This window comes from Panthera leo, chromosome B2 (genome assembly GCF_018350215.1).
Source record: "Panthera leo isolate Ple1 chromosome B2, P.leo_Ple1_pat1.1, whole genome shotgun sequence".
Taxonomy (NCBI): Eukaryota; Metazoa; Chordata; class Mammalia; order Carnivora; family Felidae; genus Panthera; species Panthera leo.
The window spans coordinates 118,529,276-118,534,166 of NC_056683.1; the positions used below are offsets into that span (position 1 = coordinate 118,529,276).

General features: G+C 36.5%; 1 non-coding gene across 1 annotated transcript; it reads right to left on the reverse strand.

Annotated features, from left to right (window-relative positions):
- Window positions 1-581: 581 nt before the first annotated feature.
- On the reverse strand, window positions 582-688 carry LOC122220910. The gene has a single exon (XR_006203056.1). It is a non-coding gene; the product is annotated as a U6 spliceosomal RNA (small nuclear RNA).
- Between the last annotated feature and the right edge of the window lie 4,203 nt (window positions 689-4,891).

The following is a 4,891-nucleotide window of genomic DNA, read 5'->3' on the forward strand; positions in this document are numbered from 1 at the left end:
ATTACCTAATTATTTAAATGTCTAAGTTGAGATTTACAAAAAATATATTTAGCTAACTAGTATTTACTCAGCTAAAAACATGACAACAAGATATCCTTCCTGCTACTAAGCTTTTATTCATCCTTTTCCAAGCTTTCTTCATTTTCAGCCCCTTCTACATTTTAATATTTTACTTTATGCATACAAAAGATTATATGTAAATATGAATAATTTATGAAGCATATTTTCAAAGGAATGCCTGTGAACCCATCCCCTCCTTAAGAATGAGAAAAATACCAATACCTTTTTATTCTTTATTTATTCATGTCCTGTTTCTTGCCCAGTGATGACCTCTATGCTGAATTTTTCATTAATCACTCTTTAAAAAATTAACTTTTCTGTGTAGCCATGTGAATTGAAATATTATTTAGTTCCTTTTTTTGAACTTTATAAAAATGATTTCATAATGTATATATCTAGTCTTTTTCTACTTGGTACGGTTTCTAAGATAATACATATTATTGTCTGGTGATAGGTCATTCTTTTCATTGCTGTGTAATATGAACTTTGAGAATGTATCAAAATTTGTCTAGTCTTTTTTTTAAAATATGGAACGCTTCACAAATTTGTGTGTCATCCTTGCACAGGGTCCATGCTAATCTTCTCTGTATCGTTCCAATTTTAGTATGTGTGCTGCTGAAGCAAGCACAAAATTTGTCTACTCTTTTGTAAGTGGACATTTGGTTTCCCTGGGTTTTTTTTTTTATGTTATTGTGAAACATGCTTCCCTGAACATTCTAGTACTCCTGATGCACAAAGAGATTTTTGAGGTTGTATGTATATTGTGTATATCTTGGAATGGAATAGCAAATGATTAACTTTTCAAGAGTATCAAGTTATTTGCTGGGGTACAATTTTATCTTCCCATTAGCACTGTATACACATTCCCATCGATCCACATGTTGGTTTTGTTAGTCGTCTTAATTTTTGTTAAAAATAGATATAATATTGTTATCTTAATTTGAAGCTACTTGACTATTGCTAGAGTTGATCACTTTTTATATGTTTATTGACCATTTGTGTTTCCCCCTCTGTAAAATGTTTGTTCATTCTTTTGCTCATTTTTCTTTTGGGTTATTCTTCTTAATATATTTCAGTTTTCATTTGAGGACTTTCTTACTTACTGATTTTTTCCCCTAGGTACTTTCTAAACAGAGAATACATCTAATCTTATATTAGGTAAGGGTTCTCTTGGTAAAGGCAGAGTAGCTCAGATCAGATCAACATTCCAGTGATAACAATTATATACATACCCACACAATATACATATAACTTTATACACACATACAGGTACATACACACACGTGTGTGTGTGTGAGTATATATTTTTTTCCAACTCTCTCAAGCTGCTGGAGGACAGAAAAAGGTAGGCAGAAACTGAAGAAGCATTGGTACTTGGAAACAGAGAATAGTGTTTGGTGAACTTCCCATATTTAATGCTTGTCACCTGAAGGCAGCTCGAGTCTGCACTGTATTCAGGGTTACTGTAGCAACTGGAGAGTGAGGGTGAAAATCCCAGAAAGGAGAGAGACACAGGAGAGCCCACATTCTGCATGTTGGCTCTGTCCAATATCTGGTTGACCTCTGAGGTATGCATGTGTGGTAGGGAACAGCCATCTAAGATCGAAAGGATTGAACAGAGAGTTCAGCTGCTGACCACTGCAGGGCAAACAGAATTTGGAGTTTAAGTTGCCAAGGTATCTTCCTGCTAAAACAAGCAAAACATCACATCAGTATGCTCCAGAAATGTAACATATTCTCTACAAGACTCCTGTTGCAAAATAAAATGACTAAATACATGAGGAAAACAGGGAAGTGATACCCATACTGAAGAGCAAAGGTCACCTGGGGCGCCTGGGTGGCGCAGTCGGTTAAGCGTCCGACTTCAGCCAGGTCACGATCTCACGGTCCGTGAGTTCGAGCCCCGCGTCGGGCTCTGGGCTGATGGCTCGGAGCCTGGAGCCTGTTTCCGATTCTGTGTCTCCCTCTCTCTCTGCCCCTCCCCCGTTCATGCTCTGTCTCTCTCTGTCCCAAAAATAAAATAAAAAACGTTGAAAAAAAAAAAAATTAAAAAAAAAAAAAAAAAAAAAAAGAGCAAAGGTCACCAATAGAGAATTACTCGGAGAAATTGGAATTAGCAGATCGGATTTTAAAGCAGCTGTTACAACTATATAAAAATGTAAAGAAAAATAGGATCACAATAAGTCAGTAGTGAAAATTTCAACAGAGAAATAGAAACTCTAAAAAAGAACCAAATGGGAAATATAGAACTAAAAAAGACAGTATCTGAAAGGAAAAAAGAAACCCTACTGGATGGGTTTAAGAGCAAACTGAAGATGGCGGAAAGAACCAATGAACTTGAAGATAGATAATAGCAGTTCTTCAATCTAAATAACAAAGAGGAAAGATATTTAAAATAAAAATGAATGAAGATGAACTGTCACTTGTAGGACAATATCAGGTCTAACATGAATATGAGTAGAGTCTGAAAAGAGATCTAGAGAAAACAATGCAGAAGAAAGATTTGAGGAAACAATGACCTAAAACTTCCCAAATTTGATTAAAGATATATTTGGTATTGTTACCAAATCTTGTCAGTTCTGTTGCCAGAAATCTCTGTGAATCGAGCCTCTATTTTCCACCCTCCTACTGGCTTTCATTTGCAACAGCTTTCTGTCTTGTCACCTAGAGACTTGCTTCTCCCAATTTTAGTGTATCATCCACATTGTCTATCGAAAATTAATATTTTTCAAAATCAAAGCTGATAATGACATTGTAAATAAGATAAAAGGTCCTTAGCATGACCTTTACACTATGACCCAATCTTCACCTCCTGCCTCCAATCCCTCATACATCCGCCTTACAGGCTTCTATTACACTGAGCTTCTCATTATTCCCTCACAAGACAAATCCTTTCATACCTACATGCCATCTCACAGTGGTCCCTGAGTGCCCTTACCTTTCTTTCACTTTTCTGGGAGACTTCTATTATGTCTTCAGTGAAGTCTTCTTCAATGATGCAGTGGTCTGTCCTCTGTGTTTCTATGGCATGTGATAAGCATCACTAACAGTGATGTTAGATCACAGACCTTGGGAAAACGAGACTGTACTATATGCTTCTCTAGTGTGGGGACTCTTCCTCTTTGTATCTGATGTACAAGGAGGCTCGTGGCTGACATAAAGTATGTGCCCAGTAAGTGCACGTTGAATAAATAGAATATCTGGTAGAAGTTGTATTATAAATATCAGCATGTATTAGACTGGACCATAGAAAACTTCTGATATTTGACAATTTCTGAGTATAAAAATAGCAATTTCCTGTAGGTCAACACACACACACACACACACACACAGACACACGTGCACACAAGCTTATATCTGTTAACAAATTAAGGCATTTGGAGTTGTATAGTCTACTTCTGTCTATTAACATTAATCAGGAAATTACTTCAAATTGTACCAAGGTGTCATTTGACCCAACCCACTACCTTTGGACGTGTGGCATATTCTTGTGTTACAGAAGACACTCAGAGAAATTATTTGCCCAGGGATTACAGAGCTATTAAGTGGTAGAGTGTGCTGATAAATGTGAAAGTAAGAGTTTAAAAGTACATATCTAGAAATTTCATTAACATATAAAATTTTTAAGTAAGTACCTGCTATCTATTCAGTGACAATAAGTGACCCATACCTACTTCTTTTCTTTTTTTTTTTTTTTTTTTCCAACGTTTATTTATTTTTGGGACAGAGAGAGACAGAGCATGAACGGGGGAGGGGCAGAGAGAGAGGGAGACACAGAATCGGAAACAGGCTCCAGGCTCTGAGCCATCAGCCCAGAGCCTGACGCGGGGCTCGAACTCACGGACCGCAAGATCGTGACCTGGCTGAAGTCGGACGCTTAACCGACTGCGCCACCCAAGCGCCCCTACCTACTTCTTTTCTAATTCAGTTTTTCTCAAAATATTTTTATGAAAAATCTTAAACATACAGGGAAGTTAAAAGAATTGTACAGTGAAAGCACAAATAGTCACTAGTTTTAATGAATAAAGCTATGAAAAATTAGTATGTCCATGTTGTCTGTAGACCCCTGAACTAGAAGACATGGTAATCTATTTTAAGGGGAGGAATAGCAAGTACAGGTAAAATAAAATACAAAACTAAAAATAAAATCATGCTAATTCTTAACAGTATTCAAATGACGGGCTATAGTAGAGTGGATTAATTTGTGATATTTCTTTTTTTATCAGCATATACATTTTCTTTTTTTAATTTTATTTTTTATTTTTTTAAATTTACATCCAAATTAGTTAGCATATAGTGCAGCAATGATTTCAGGAGTAGATTCCTTAGTGCCCCTTACCCATTTAGCCCATCCCCCCTCCCATAACCCCTCCAGTAACCCTTAGTTTGTTCTCCATATTTATGAGTCTCTTCTGTTTTGTCCCCCTCCCTGTTTTGATATTATTTTTGTTTCCCTTCCCTTATGTTCATCTGTTTTGTCTCTTAAAGTCCTCATATGAGTGAAGTCATATGATTTTTGTCTTTCTCTGACTAATTTCACTTAGCATAATACCCTCCAGTTCCATCCACATAGTTGCAAATGGCAAGATTTCATTCTTTTTGATTGCCGACTAATACTCCATTGTATGTATATACCACATCTTCTTTATCCATTCATCCATCGATGGACATTTGGTCTCTTTCCATACTTTGGCTATTGTTGACAGTGCTGCTATAAACATGGGGGTGCATGTGTCCCTTCGAAACAGCACATCTGAATCCCTTGGATAAATGCCTAACTGTGAAATTGCTGTGTCGTAGGGTAGTTCTATTTTTAGTTGTTTGAGGAACC